Source organism: Hoplias malabaricus, chromosome Y (assembly GCF_029633855.1).
Source record: "Hoplias malabaricus isolate fHopMal1 chromosome Y, fHopMal1.hap1, whole genome shotgun sequence".
In the NCBI taxonomy this organism is placed as follows: domain Eukaryota; kingdom Metazoa; phylum Chordata; class Actinopteri; order Characiformes; family Erythrinidae; genus Hoplias; species Hoplias malabaricus.
In genome coordinates this window covers 45108455-45123788 of record NC_089820.1, presented here as the reverse complement: position 1 = coordinate 45123788, position 15334 = coordinate 45108455, and the positions used below count along the sequence as shown (strand labels likewise).

Below are 15334 nucleotides of genomic sequence, written 5' to 3'. Positions count from 1 at the left end.
CACTAGAGCTAGAAAATTCGACCATCGTCCCTACACTGGCTACATGTAAAATTTAGCATTGACTATAAAATTAACCTCTTAGCTTATAAACCTCTAAACGTTTTAGGCCCAAAGTATCTTACTGAACTTCTCATACTTTATTGCCCATCACGTACACTTTGTTCACAGGATGCCCATCTACTCTTAGTTCCTCGCATTAAGAAAAACACTGCAGGAGGAAGAGCGTTTTCTCACAAAGCTCCTCAACTCTGGAATAGCCTTTCGATTACTGTTCGGGGCTCAGACACACTCTCAATCTTTAAATCTACACTAAAAACCTACCTTTTCAAACAAGCTTTTGGTTAATCACTCACTTTCAGGTTACTCCTTCTCTATTAGTGTTCGAGCTGGTTTTCATATTATCACTGCTCTGTATTAACCCTGTCATACTACCATAGGTACAGCTTTTTTAGTTAGCTTTCTGGCAACCGCCCACACGCTGTTTGTTGCTGGGTTCTCTTGCCTAACCCATGGAAGATTTTTCCCAGGACAATTTTGCCCGTTCTTTACCATCAACCTACTAACCTCTGTATTTTTATTTGTTCCCTTTGTCTGTTTTTTTCCCGTCTCCCTCATGCTTTAAGATGTCCTGCTGCTCTCCAGGTGTTGCCCTGATCCAGCCCCTGTGTGTCCTCTACAATATCCTGGCATTGTCTCATCTACACTATCATGATTGGCCATGCTGTTTTATCTCAAATTAACTCTGCACCTACTTTTAACTCACACAGAATCACTAACCACCTCCTCCTTCCTCAGACTCATATATCACTAATATTCTACATTCACATTACTATAACCCATTCATCTGTCATCAGTTCACTTTTACTTCTGTTTTGTTCTCTGTTGTGTCGACCTGAGGAGGATGGGTTCCCTGTATGAGTCTTGGTTTCTTCCTCGTGTGCTGAGGGAGTTTTTCCTTGCCACTGTTTGGCTTGCTCATAGCAGGCTTGGACCCGGATCTCTGTAAAGCTGCTTTGTGATGACTTTTTGTTGTGAAAAGCACTATATAAATACAATTTGATTGATAGGCTACCAAATTGTGAGGAAACATCCTCAGAATTATATAAGTGTTTTTTGATTAATATCAAAATGAAGCATGCATCCAAAAGGAAGTATAATTTGCTAACTACTATGCTTACAACTATTCGACTACTTTTCTGAATATCTAGTCAAAATTATTAGTCATGCAAACCCTGGGGTTTGTTTTCACCAAAAGAAAAAGTAGGGACCATGACAATACATGAATTCACCTTTTTTTGCAAAGCATAAATGTGGCAAAAAAAAAAACAAATGAGCTTTTTTTGTAATATTCTTTGTTTTGTTACAAATTATGGCATTTCTAGAAATGTGGAAAAGCATTGTAAAGGCACGAATACTTTTAACAGAAACTTGGTTAACCACAGTAGAGCCTGTTGACACGTAGGATGTCATTAGAATCCATCTCAGTGGCATAACCTATGGGCACATTGTTGTCTGGGATGGGGAGGATGTTGGGCAGACCATTTTTAGAAAAATATTATCTGAAACACATAGATAAAATCAGTGGCTACAGTGTTTATTGATGTTTAGGACCAGAAATTACTCAATGAATATTAGGCAACTTTACCTCCCATACTGCATGACAGATCCATAGTCATATGGTGTATCCAAGTTGTTGGTGTTTTTGATATCGAAATTGTGCTTGTGTTCTGTAAAACAAATAATTATGATGAAACCTAATTTTAATATTTTTAAATATTAAAAAATATATATTTTTTAAATGACTGATACATGTAAGGTGTGCCCTCAGCTGTAGAGTTAAGTACATACATTTAAAAGAGAGAGCAAATACTCTTAGGTCCCAATATAAGTAAAAATGGATTGAATCAATACCATGCTAAATGATGTACTCAAAGATCAAAACTATATCAAAGTAAGCAATTTGTTGAATATTAGAATGTCACGTGCCAGCTTCAGATATCTGAGTTGCCATATATGGTTTAAAGCCGAACAAAATAGTGAATATACATGCTAATATATAACACGTCGAAAATTTCATGGAACATAGAAGCATACAGCACTGTTCTAGAAAAGGTTATGACAGCAGCATTTAATTGTGAATATCATGGTTTCATGAATATCATGCTTTTTTTATCTTCTCATCAACACATGCCCATGTACATTCTGACAATTGGACTTTCTATTTTGCATTGACATATTAAAATACAGGAGAATTTTTCTTTTTTTCATTTTCTGTCTATATTGAAGTTAAAACGAAAAAAAAACCTTGATAACCCATTCACTTAACTAATGTTCTTAACTAATTCAATGTTATAGAAAGTAAATGCCTTTTGATTTTTTTTTATACCTTCTCTTGTTTACACAATAAAAATGACATGCTTCAAAAATCATATGGATTTTCTATTGTTTCCAAAACCCTTGGTATAAAAGCCTGAATTGCAAACTGTAAATGCAAATTTCAGTAATTAGTATCAGTCAGTCATTAAGTTATACAGTAGGAGCTGTGACTCTCATAAGCTTGTTAATGCCTGGTTAGCCTGTTATTCTAATACCTGTTACCTCCAGGTAAAGAAGGTAAATAAGTAAAATAATCTTAATCTCTGCACATTTCCATGTAAAATTATAGAGTACAATTTTGATAAACAATTATTTTTCATACAACCCTTCAAAAATCTAATCCATGGGAACATGTTTATGATTGAGTGGGGATTTTAAACTTAGATACACAGTTTATTTCTGACCTTTCCAAATTTCTCACCTGGTTGGATATTTTCGTAAAGGATCTTCACATGCTCATCACGGTCACTGCTGGACTGCTCATGGCGGAAGCCCAGAGCATGAAGGAACTCATGCTGTATCACACCTTTGTGGATGCACCCATGGCGCTTCAAAGACAAGATCTGCTTTCTTCCCTGACGACCTAAATAAGAGTAGCACCTGTGGACCACATCAAATACACCAAGGATAAAAATAGAAAGGCTTTTCAATTTTCAGTTAAAGTGTTTGAATGCTCCTGATAAAATTAAATGTTTGACAAGTATTCTTAGTGAAAATGAAAGTAACTTGTAGAAAACATGCATATATTTAGTGATCTGAAAGATTATATATATATATATATATATATATATATATATATATATATATATATATTTTTTTATATATATATATATATATATATATATATATATATATATATATATATATATATATGCACAGTACTGTGCAAAGGTTTTAGGCACCAGAGATTATGAGATTTAAAAAGCTATTTATATGAGCAGTAAGTGTTTTCTAAATGTTTGCTAAAAAACAAATAAACAAACAAAGATTAATGACCAACATTTACAACAATTATCTTATATTTTTATTTGTTTTATATATATTTTTTTGTATTTACCGTGATTATATATTACTTTATCTAAGCACTGCGCTTACTGAGAAGGTTTGAATTTATATAGTTATCTTAGATGCCCAAGACTTCCGCACACAAACACACACACACAAACACACACACATATATATATATAAAATCTGCAAGTAAATCACAACTGATCCTTATGTTACAGCTGTTCATGTATTCACATGTACGACCTTGAATTATTTACCCTGTGTCAGACTCAATAGAAATGTAGTCTACCTGGTCTGTATAATATACAAATCGGATGCAGGTACAATTCTCAAAGGACTTTAGAGTACTCTTGATAACACTGATTTCATCAGGAGCTGGCAGTGAGATAAAAACAGCGCATTATAATTAATCATGTATAACAGTGAGCAACTAATATTAAAATAAGTATATAAATGTTTTCGGCGGCACGGTGGCGCAGCAGGTTAGTGTCGCAGTCACACAGCTCCAGGGGCCTGGAGGTTGTGGGTTCGATTCCCGCACCGGGTGACTGTCTGTGAGGAGTTGGTGTGTTCTCCCCGTGTCTGCGTGGGTTTCCTCCGGGTGCTCCGTTTTCCTCCCACAGTCCAAAAACACACGTTGCAGGTGGATTGGCGACTCGAAAGTGTCCGTAGGTGTGAATGTGTGCGTGTCTGTGTTTCCCTGTTAAGGACTGGCGTCCCCTCCAGGGTGTATTCCCGCCTTGCGCCCGATGATTCCAGGTAGGCTCTGGACCCCCCGCGACCCTAAATTGGATAAGCGGTTACAGATAATGGATGGATGGATGTTTTCACCCACAGTACTGGTTAGAAATGATGTAGGGCACATAGACATTTCCATCACTCTGTTTGGGCCACTTGCATCCTGGGTTTTTTGAAGTACATGAATCTGCATTCCGTAAGCCGCTTGACACCGCAATATCCCCAAACTTAATTGTCGATCCATGCAGTGCTGTTTCTGTGTAGAAAAGATGGAATATATATGACCTTGAGTAACTAATATAATGTAATTATGTCCCTAAAATAGCCTTTTGCAGTAGAGTATCCATGCTACTATTAGAAATAAGATTTTTTTCTTAACCTCCTCATTCCAAACGTCCAGTATGCTGGACATTTTTTTTCTGGCTTTTTTAACTCGACAGCAAGTTTTTCAACGTCCCACCCACTTTTACGGGTTTCTGCCCAACTACGGCTTTCTATTGGTTGGTCAAGTACGTTTAGGTTTTTTTGATTGGTTGTCGAAAATAGTCCTGGAAATGGCAGCACCTAAGAAAGACGCACCCCGCCTTCGTGACCGAACAAAACGTAAGTTTTTCTTCATTATTCCATATTGTTAACTGAAAAGTCTTTGTACATATGTTATTTTAGACGTATACTGATACGAAAAATAATTATACCAACAATGGAAAGTTATTTTCACAGTCCCAAATTTCGAGCGAAACATTTATGTCCAGCTATATGGACATTTGGAATTAGTCTATGGAATGTTGCTGACTTTAACATTCTATGTATAGCGAGTACGTGCATCTAATGATCGATATTACATTATTGTTCATAGATTTCCTGGTATGCTTATCTTCTCATGTCTGTTTAGGCCTAACAGTAGAAGATGTTCTTCAGTTACTAGATGATAGTGACTGCAGTGTTGAGAGTAGTGAGGATGAATATACACAGGACAGGGAAAGTGATAGGGACTCCAGTGATTCTGAGGACATGCCAGATGAAAAGGAAGAGGTAACTTAAATCAAACTTAGCTTAATGTTATAATAAAAGGCATTGTAATTTTAAATATTGTTCAATTTTGTTAATTGTAAGCATATTTTGTAGTAGGGGGTATCAGCTCCAGATTACCAAGCCTGGTCTAAAATACATTTTAATGGACATTTTTATTTAACCTAAGACTGCACTTAAAGCATGAGAAACAAATGGGTATGTACACTGTATATTTGTAATTGTAAATATTGTTTTTAAATTAAGGTGGTCCTTATGAAATATTTTACAGGAAGCTGAACAGTCTGGACAATCACGGCTCTTATTCAAGCATGCAGCATTCAAACCTTTTGATGTTCCAGCATATGTGGATCCACAGTACACACCTGATGCAGACAGAGAACACTGGACACTTTAGAACTACTTTCAACAGTACTTTGATGATGAATTTTGGGGTCTAGTTAGTGACCAAACTAACATACGAGCTTTGCAAAATGGTACACGGCTCAAAACATTCATTCATTCATTATCTGTAACCGCTTATCCAATTCAGGGTTGCAGTGGGTCCAGAGCCTACCTGGAATCATTGGGCGCAGGGAATACACCCTGGAGGGGGCGTCAGTCCTTCACAGGGCAACACAGACACACACATTCACTCACACCTACGGACACGTTTGAGTCGCTAATCCACCTACCAACATGTGTTTTTGGACTGTGGGAGGAAACCGGAGCACCCGGGGGAAACCCACGCAGACACTGGGAGAACACACCAACTCCTCACAGACAGTCACCCGGAGGAAACCCACGCAGACACGGGGAGAACACACCAACTCCTCACAGACAGTCACCCAGAGGAAACCCACACAGACACAGGGAGAACACACCACACTCCTCACAGACAGTCACCCGGAGCTGTGTGACTGCGACACTACCTGCTGCACCACCGTGCCGCCTGGGCTCAAAACATCACAGTCTGAAATCACACATTGTGATGGGATGCTTGCGTTTACCAAGCATTAGATTGTGTTACAAACCAGTAGTACAAATTCCAGCCATTACTCAGATCCCAAGAGACAGGTTCTACAAATTGAGAAACAATTTGCATTTTGTCAACAATTTGGATGTAGCAAAACTGACATGCTGAATATTTTGACCGGAGGTTTTAGTAATTCTATTTTTATTAACAAATTTTTATGAAATACATTTAGTGCATACTACATGGATTATATGAAAATAAATCTAAGAGAAATTAAAGAAAAAAATAGAAGCAAGATGCTTAATGTGTTGACTTGAATAGTGATAAATGAGGAACATGAATAAGATAATTCAGTTGTTTTAAACTAATGGAAATCTACTGCAAAATGTTTATATGTACTTCCATATTAGTATGTAATTTTTACTGTAAAAATGTATTACATGATTCCCCTAACACTTAACATAGAAAATACACTTGCTTTGGATACTGTGTTAGTAGTAATAAATATTTGAAATTTTCAAACTCATGCGGAGTCTATGCCCTTAATTCCAAATGTCCAGTATACTGGACACTGAATATCTTAAAGTCTCCATGCAATTAAAAAAAAAAAAATTGTACTGTGACTTTTAAATGGCTGTAGTAAACATATTTCTTAGCAAAACATCATTTGTTTTTGACGTGTCCTCTCTCGGGACTGAGGAGGTTAATGGCCTGCCTGGTTAAAAAAAAATATATATAAAAATATAAGAGTACACTGTTACTTGTGTACTTTAGAAGTAAATATGTATTTACAAAATGTACAAACACTGAATATACATCCTTAAATTTACAAAATTACAAAAATAACTGTTTTAAAGGTACACCATAGTAACATTTCCAAAGGGACACATGCATATATGAACCTTTCCAGAACCAAAGGTTATATTTTCTGTAAATGTTGAATCCTTAATATTTTTGTGGGTCTGGAGCCTACCTGGAATCATTTGGTGCAGGCACCTATGGACATTTTGCACAGCCAAGCCACCTACCAACATGTGTTTTTAGACTGTGGCAGGAAACCTGAGCACCCAGAGGAAATGCACCAACCTCCTTACAGAGACTCACCTAAAGTGGAGACAGGATCCACAGCGCCAGAACTCTAGAACTGAGTGACAGTAACTCTACTCTTACGTACATACAGTGGTGTGAAAAAGTGTTTGCCCCCTTCATGATTTCTCTCTTTTTTTTTTTGCATGTTTGTCACTTTTAAATGTTTCGGATCATCAAACAAATTAAAAAAATGGGTCAAGGACAACACAAGTAAACACAAAATGCAGTTTTTAAATGAAGGTTTTTATTATTAAGGAAGACAAGAAAATCCAAACCTACATGGCCCTGTGTAAAAAAGTGTTTGCCCCCATGTTAAAAAATAACTGTGATTTATCACACCTGAGTTCAATTTCTCTAGCCACACCCATGCCTGATTACTGCCACACAATCAAGAAATCACTTAAATAGGACCTGCCTGACTAAGCAAAGTAGACCAAAATATAATCAAAAACTAGACAGCATGCCAAGATCCAAGGAAATTCAGGAACAAATGAGAAAGAAAGTATTTGAGATCTATCAATCTGGGAAAGGATATAAAGCCCTTTCTACAGTTTGGGGGCTCCAGCGAACCACAGTGAGAGCCATTTTCTACAAATGATGAAAATGTGGAACAGTGGTGAACCTTCCCAGGAGTGGCCAGCTGACCACAATTATCCAAATGAGTGACGAATGAGGATCCCACAACAACATCGAAAGAACTGCAGGCCTCACTTGCCTCAGTTAAGATCAGCAGCGTTCATGACTCCAACATAAAAAGAGACTGGGCAGAAATGGTCTGCATGGCAGAGGGACAAAAAAAAAACACTGCTGAGCAAACAGAACATCAAGGCTCGTCTCAATATTGCCAGAAAACATCTTGATGATCCCCAAGACTTTGGGAAAATACTCTGTGGACTGACGAGACAAAAGTTTAACTTTTTGGAAGGTGTGTGTCCCATTTACATCTGGCATAAAAGTAACACTGCATTTCAGGAAAAGAACAACATACCTACAGTAAAATATGGTGATAGTACTGTGATGGTCTGGGGCTGCTTTGCTGCTTCAGGACCTGGAAGACTTGCTGTGACAAATGGAACCATGAATTCCGCTGCCTACCAAAAAATCCTGAAGGAGAATATCTGGCCATCTGTTTGTGACCTCAAACTGAAACGAACTTGGGTTCTGCCGTAGGTCAATGATCTAAAACACACCAGCAAGTCCACCTCTGAATTGCTGAAGAAAAACAAAGACTTTGGAGTGGCCTAGTCAAAGTCCTGACCTGCATACTCTTGAGATGCTGTGGCATGACCTTAAAAAGGCGGTTCATGCTCAAAAACCCTCCAATGTGGGTGAATTACAACAATTCTGCAAAGATGAGTGGGCCAAAACTTCTCAACAGCGCTGTGAAAGACTCATTGGCAGTTACTACAAACGCTTGATTGCAGTTGTTGCTGCTCATGGTGGCCCAACCAGTTTAGGGGTTGGTTTAGGTTCAGGTTCAGGTTTAGGGGCAAACACTTATTCACACAGGGCCATGTAGGTTTGGATTTTTATTTTCTCCCTTAATAATAAAAGCCTTCATTTAAAAACTGCATTCTGTGTTTACTTGTGTTGTTGTTGTTGACTAATATTTAAATTTGTTTAATGATCTGAAACATTTTATCATACATGCAAAAAAAAAAAAAAGGAATCATGAAGGGTGCAAACACTTTCACACCACTGTATTTATACATGTGATGATAAGTAAATAAATCTGCAGTCTTACCAATGTTGGTGTTAGCCCTTTCAATTAAATCTGAGACAAAGACTTCATCCTCCCTGATGTCTGTAAAAGTAAGTCAAAATTACAATGTCAGCAACACTGAGCTCTTCTTTTAATACAAAAAAATTCAAATCATAAAATAATTCATGTATTAATTTTCTGTTTATTTAAATAAGACCCACGGTGGCTCCAGACCCTACATTGGGTCTGCGGCATAAACATACTCTGGACAAGGCCATATTCCATCACAGGCCACAACACACTCTCACAGTCACTCACACCTATGGACATCATTTTGCATGGTTAGTCAATCTATCAACATGTGTTTTCGGACTGTGTGAGGAATCTGGAGCACCTGGAGGAACTTCTTACAGATGGACACAGGGCTGAAACCCACAACATCAGGGCCCTGGATCTGTGTGACATTGACTCTACCTGTATATACTTATTTATGTATATAATGATAAGTAAATAAATAACTCTGCAACCTTACCACTGTTCCTGTTAGCTCTTTCGATTAAACCTGAGACAGAGTAATCATCCTCCCTGTAGCTGATGTCTGTGCACAGAAGTCAAAATAATGTCAGCTATATTGATTTTTTTAATTACAAAATCTTAATTCATAAAATTACTTGAGTAAAATAGCTTACCTTGTTTGTCCAGGCTCTGTTTATGGGTCGCCTGGAGTTTTTCATACTAAAGAAAATGTAATATTCATTCATTTACATTCATTTGTTCATTCAATCATCTTTTGTAACCACTTCATTCTGATTCATGTTGCAGTGTATTTGCAGCATATTGTAATGATTGGGAAAAAAACAGGAAGACACCATGGAAAATGTGTCCATTGCAAGGAATCTCAAACTCACTCTGTCTATCACCCATTCACTCAAACCCTGGAGGAAATTTGGAGTACCCAGAGTAAACCCACTAACACTAAGTGTAGCTCCCTGCACATTATATAAATAATGTTATTTCCAGTATTTTAAATTCATGAACAGAAAATCTGGGCACAAACCTTAATAAAAATGTCATGTTTTAGGTTGCTTCCAATACAACCTAACAACAATGTTGTCTTATTTTCACACCACTTAAAAAAAATTGGATGGAAGCTTTAAATAAATATTTCTGTTCAGTTTATTGACTGCTTATTTCACAACTCACTCTATGGCACACAGACTGAGAGTTTTATTATTATTTTATTGAATTTTATTATTATTTTTATTTTTTCAATGCCATGACTCTGTCGTATAACACTATGTCTGCACCCATCATTAATTTTCAATGGCTATTTGTTTAAATAACTTTGTTTTTAGATGTTTTAGTGTAAAAATGTGCAGGTAAAGGCAATGTATCAATTATATGGAGGTGTAATACACTTCTATAATGTACAGATTCTAAATCATTTACAGACATGTAAATGTAGACAATGTAGGAGTGTATTTGAAATATTCCTCACCTTAATGTAGCGACTCTGAGCTGGACTAAAGCCCAGCTGCAGCAACAGGATGAGGGTCAGAGTCAAGTGCATAATGGAAGTCCTCATAGAAACTAAGAATGGAAAATGATCAGACAGAACATCAGTGAACAATTCTAAACTTGACCCGATTTTAATTGGACTGGTGGGTACTGAGCTGTTCATGCACACACAAGAAGCAAAAAAGTAATATGAATAAGTCTTTGAGAAACACAGAAAAACTGTGAAAACTGGAGAAATATTTCACTACAAACCAGCAGTCGACTCTCAAAACTGGAATGTTCTGGTCCTTACGTTGCTTTCTGGCTGCTTCTATTTCTCTCCGCAGTAGGTGGTTAAAAACTGCATCTAATTTTAATAATCACTCCCCTTCTAAAAAAAATGGCCAATAAAATTGAAACAGAAAGAGTTTCAGTCCAGATGCACGGTGTGGGGAAGTGAGAGTTATGTTTTGTTCTATGTTTGTTGTTATTAATAATGCAGCTTTCTATTATCCATCCTCATAGAATGCTCTAGAGCAGCTGCACATGAGCCACAGGTTACAATGCCAATGTTAAGCATGAGCTAGAAGCCTCTGCGCTCTCAGCTATGGAGCAGAGGGATGGTGTTCTTTGCAGAAAAAGAAAAAAAATAATTCAGTGCCTTTTAGATAGACACAAATCCATATCCATTAATGTTGGGATACTGGGAAATTTTGTCAAGAAAAATGGAATGCAATGATGTGCAAATACTTTAACATTCCCTAACGGAAAATATGCAGCACGGTGGCACAGCAGGTAGTGTCACAGTCACACAGCTCCAGGGACCTCCCAAAGATTCCGGTTTGGCTCCAGACCCACCGTGACCCTGAACTGGATAAGAGGTTACAGATTATAATATTTCAAATGTTGAAACTGAACAATGTTGAAACTGAAAATTTTGAAAAATACATGCATTTTGAATTTGATGCCAGCAACCTGAGCAAACCTCATATTTTATACCCTTCATTTCTGAAAAAAATATTGGATGAGCAGGTGTCTACAAGCTTTTGTTCAAATAATGTATAGAGTGAGGGGTTAGTACTGTGTTAAATATCACAAATAAATATGGTGGAGAAGAAATTTTTTTTTAATCTGTACCTTATTTATCATAGCACATAATAGAAGAAATTTATAGCCATATGGGGTATACAAATCAATACTGTCTACTGTGGAAAAAGTTTGGATCATTCTTATGAGAACATGATGAACATTTAGCCATTGTGAATTAATCAAATTGTGAGGTGCCCTCTGATGGAATGGTGCCTTCTCCAGGATGTGATTGTGCCTTGTGCCCACTGATTCCATGAATGTTTCAGACCTACTGGGACCCTGACCTGGATGAAGCATTTACAGAAGATTAATTAATCAATTAATTAAATATTGCATGAATTCTACATAATAATTCACATAAGTCAATCCATAAGTCCAAGCAGAGGATAGTGAGGACAGCTAAGATCATTAGTGTCTCTCCCCGCTCCATCACTGACATTAACACCACACAATGTGGAGTAATGTGGTGCAATACAACCAGCATTGTGGATGAGCACACATACACATCCCTCACACACACAAACTTACTGTGTGGAAAAAGCAAAAGTGTTTGGGTCCTTACATATACAAAGTGCAACAGTTTCTTCCCCAATCCGTCAGACTCCTCAACAACCAGTGACTTAACAAAACACACACACACACACACACACACACACACAGAGAGTACTCCTATGGGACAATGGACTTCCATTTATTATTTTAATTACACTGCTGCAAAATGAAGGACTGTTGATATGGACAACTGCTCTCGTTCTGCTGCTATGTTTATTCCATTGTACAATTTTTACATCTCTATATCACGTTACTTCATTTACATAATCCATAATATGTACTGTGACTCACTGTGACTGGTCAACTGAACTGTCTCTGCCTAAAATGTATTGTTTATTGTTATTCTCTTTTGTTATTGCCTTGTTTTGTGTTATTGCACACTTCTGCATTTTAGTCCTGTGTGAGCTGTGTTATGTAGAACATTGGTCCTGGAAGAATATTGTTTCTTTTCACTGTGTACTGTGCACACTGTATATAGTTAAAGCGACAATAAAATCAACTTGATTATGCTCATCCTGTGTTCCTGTTTTTTTTGGTGGAAACCCTGCAGAGAACATAGATCTCTAGTACCACCTACTGTACTGTATTAACTATTGCATCTTTTGATGGAATAGTACTAGTGCAGCAACACCATAAGATTTCTATCACCTACTTAAGATTTATTTATATTTACTCATTAGCCTCTGTAAACAACACACCTACCTCATTGGTCTAACATGTAGATGTAAAGTCTGTTGCTGCATAGTTTATCATCACCTTCATCTGTAGGCACATGATGCTGGTCACAGGACACGGTTCTCTGTACTTTATGGACAAGAAACACTAGGTGAGCTTCAGGCTCATAAAACTGAGTTCATGCAGAGTACACATCTACCCCTACTTGAAAGGTTCAGCCACTTAAAAATAATTACACACTACCGGCTGACAACCAGTGAGCCACTACTTTTAAACCATAAGTTAAAGGAGCAGAATTCCCATGATGTCCTGATCATTCAAGCAGTTCCCATTGGAGCAATTCTAGTTGAACCAACTGAACCAAACACAAAACGTTATTTTTTCCTTTGCTTATTTCTGATTGGCTCTTTGGGACATATGCAATCAACGGACTGTCACGTACAGCTCAGCAGAGCAGATAGATTCTGTCACTGTGAACCACAAGTACATATCTCTGCAGGCCGGAAACCAGCAAGTGGGCGATTTATGTTTTGTGGGAAGGCGAATGTAGGAAAAGCAGCCTTTGTGATTTGAAAAAAGGGCATAGATTCTCTCCAACAGAACTAGGTTCCCTCTACTATTTATATAGTTTAAAATATGAGGTTTCAGTGAAAACGAAATACATAGCACTTCTGATATTTTAATTATATATGTTTGGTAATCTGATTATGGGGTGAACTACAAACTTATGAAATCCATTAGGTCTCTCATGTCTACAATCATTATTTTAATTTGTTTACAGAACTATAGGACTGTATTGTTTTGTACTCAGCACAGTGTTGGATTATAATCAGTTTAAATGTGTAAACCCTTAGGTAACACTATAGAAAATGGCCCACTATTCAAATAAATATTTAAAGCAGCTCCTTTCCATTAATGGACATGGGAGAGATGGTGCTAATAATTTGCAAATAATCATAATATTCAGCAAACCTACCATGACCACTCAGTCATAGTGGGTGTATATGACAGTATAGTCAGTGCATGTAGCTACAAGTTAGGTGAACTTAATAAGATGGAAATTCACTGCAATGTAGTTATGGTTTAAGAATTGAGGTGAGGGGCCCTACAGTCCAGTTTACATACCTTAAAAAGTCTGGGGTGAGGGATGCTTTTAGAAACAGCTCCATATCAGCCCTGTTTTCAAAAACAAATAAAAACGGTTTTTTAGCCTCTGGGTCATCTCCAGAGCCTTTATGCCAACTACATATCTCGAAGCCAGCGACTCCTTCCGCGCCCACTTGGAGCTGCCTTCGACCACGGTAAAGTTAGTTTTCTTTTCGATATTCGGTTTTCCGGCGTCAATAACTTTTCAAAATAAGGTTATATCTGACACAGGGTTACATATTCTGAATGGTACGGACACAGAGAACAATGCACACTGTTTTTATGGACGCTCCGGTGCATTTGATATATGCTCCTTTTCCTTTCAATAGCTACAAAAACAGACCGTTTTGACATCGCAATAAAGTGCATTCGTTTCTAGACTCTGTCTACAGAAATGCACACCATCGTCATTCAGCCTAATTTGCTTAAATACGATTAAATACGTACTTTCCTGTCGCCGCTAACAACAGGTGACAATCTTCAATAGCTTCGTTTTCACTGTGTTTATAAACATCAGATTGGCCGTGTTAGATACTAGGAGTGATGGGGAAGAATGCACACCAAATGTGTTTTCATACTGACCTCTCATTAACAGTTAAATTCAGAATTTAGGTCTCCCTCTCTCTGTCTCTCACTCTCACTCACTCAGTCTGTCTCTCACTCTGTCTGTCTGATCTGATTCACCCAGGAGGGGTCAGGTAGTGAGGACTGTGGACACAGTGAAGAATACCAGAGACTGTGAGAAGTAGTGAAGCAGAAAGCTTCTGCAGGCTTGAAGCATCTTCCTGAGCAAACAGAACTACTCTGCAGCATACTTATGATATAATAAATCTACAAATTACCAACAAACTGATGTTGACAGTGAGAAATTACCTTTATAAACACACATCAGCAGGAATCGGAAACAATGTACTTTTGTTTAGTGGCTCTTAGTTTTTCTGACTTTATTCTAGGAAATATTTCAACTTTATTCTGTGAATTTTTCTGACTTTATTCTCAGAAAATTTCTTATATTATTCTCAGAATTCTAAATTTATTCTGAATTTTATATATATATTTTCAATGTATTTGCCCTAAAACTCCGTTATAACTACATATATGGGGGTCAATCCGAATATAATCTTTATCCGTTAAACAGAAATATAAAATGATTTTGAATTCCTGCATCTGATTATATCACTTATCACAAACTATGAGTATGTTATATGCATGCTCTTAATTTGAAAACTTTATAAGTTGTTTACCTGCCACATGTACTATACACAGATACAAAATTCTGTGTTTTTATGGATGCAAAACTGGTTGGGGATAATGGAGTGCCAGGTGCAAAAGTCTTGCTTGTACAAGGCAACAGCAACTGGCATTATTACTTATAATAAAGAGCCATAATACTTAGCTCTTACAATAAGTTCTGCGGGTGCCAGATAATGTTTTATTAAGCAGCATAAAACCAAAAATGACCGTAATGTCATATGTAA

General features: G+C 37.2%; 1 long non-coding RNA gene and 1 pseudogene across 1 annotated transcript; one reads left to right on the top strand and one right to left on the bottom strand.

The window, feature by feature from the left end:
- Window positions 1–1356: 1356 nt before the first annotated feature.
- Window positions 1357–14501, bottom strand: LOC136679628 (hatching enzyme 1.2-like; annotated as a pseudogene).
- LOC136679629 (uncharacterized) lies at window positions 4244–5662 on the top strand. Its single transcript, XR_010796561.1, has 3 exons — window positions 4244–4725; window positions 5015–5154; window positions 5423–5662. It is a non-coding gene; the product is annotated as an uncharacterized lncRNA (long non-coding RNA).
- Window positions 14502–15334: the final 833 nt, after the last annotated feature.